This window comes from Carlito syrichta, unplaced genomic scaffold (genome assembly GCF_000164805.1).
Source record: "Carlito syrichta isolate Samal-C Ts95f unplaced genomic scaffold, Tarsius_syrichta-2.0.1 Scaffold90614, whole genome shotgun sequence".
Classification (NCBI taxonomy): Eukaryota; Metazoa; Chordata; class Mammalia; order Primates; family Tarsiidae; genus Carlito; species Carlito syrichta.
This window is the reverse complement of record NW_007034710.1, coordinates 516,526-517,833: the sequence shown is the minus strand read 5'-3', so window position 1 is coordinate 517,833 and position 1,308 is coordinate 516,526. Positions and strand designations below refer to the sequence as shown.

The following is a 1,308-nucleotide window of genomic DNA, read 5'->3' as shown; positions in this document are numbered from 1 at the left end:
TGCTACCACGCCCGGCTGATTTTTTGATTTATTGTAGAGATGAGGTCTCGCTGCCCAGGCGGGTCACGAACCCGCGGGCTCAGGCAATCCACTCACCTCAGCCTCCCAAAGGCGCGGGATTACAGGTTGAGCCACCGAGCCCGGCTCAGTTGAGTACTTTTAACTAAAAATACATACAAGTAGCAAAGGATATACAATGAAAAGATTCCCTCCCATCCCTGATACTCAGTCTCCTTTCCCAGTAGCAACCAACATGAGGCAAATATATATATGCTTCTTAATATGAAACTTCCCTTTATTATTTTAACACTACTGAAAGTGTACTTTATACATAGTCTGACATCTTATTTGTTCATATAATAAAAGTATAGGTCACTATTTTAAACCTTAAATGCTAATCTTCCCAAAAGACAGACTGGTTGAAATCTCAGCTCCACTTTTTAACAGCTGGGTGACCACTGATACATTATTTAATCTCTATACAATCTCTCTCAGTCTGTTTCCTCTTCTGTAGTATAAAAGAAAACCACCAAAGGTATCTATATTTCATAAGGTCAGTGATTAACTGAATGTAAAGTACTTAGAATACAATGCCTAGCTACATACAATAAAAGTTCAATAAATATTAGCTAATAATCTTAATATCTTGTTAATTTAACTCCATGTTTCCAGTGTCTTGTGACATTGTAAATCTCTATTCACATGGTCAGGGCTTAAGCTATTTGTCTGTAGCAGTTTATGGTAGTACAGTTTTGACTTTTTATCATGCTCTCCCTCCCCTCTCTCAGTGGAGGAATCTCTTTCCTGGGGAAGTCCATTCCTTTGACCTCACTCCACTACAGGAGAGGGCCCAGATCTACCGAAATTACATGGAATAGGTTCTCTGCAGGCAACACAGACTCTTTCTTCCTTTGGGCCCTTAAACTCGAAAGACTAATTACATCTGGAGATGACAGAGACATAAAGAAGGCTGACACATAAAGAAGACTTATGTAAGAATACAGCCAATTTAGGGGAAAGCAGAATAGGGAGGGAGCAAAGACAGAATATCCCAATGACATTATATGAGCCTCTGCCTGAAAGTAATAAACTCCATTCCTAGGACCTACAAATTCCTTGTTTGCTTAAAGTAACTTGAGCCAGTTTTCAATCACAGCTGAAAAAGTTCTGACCACTATTTCACTCACAGATTTATGTGCATACCTTTTATTTATTTATTTATTTTATTATATATATTTTTTTGAGTTGGAGTCTTACTCTGTCGCCCAGACTGGAGTGCAGTGGCTGCTCCCGGCCACTGCAGCCTGA

General features: G+C 39.4%; 1 protein-coding gene across 2 annotated transcripts in view; it reads right to left on the bottom strand.

The window, feature by feature from the left end:
• Positions 1-1,308, bottom strand: part of ZNF609 (zinc finger protein 609) — a 243,532-nt gene that overhangs the window by 88,319 nt on the left and 153,905 nt on the right. The window lies entirely within an intron of this gene.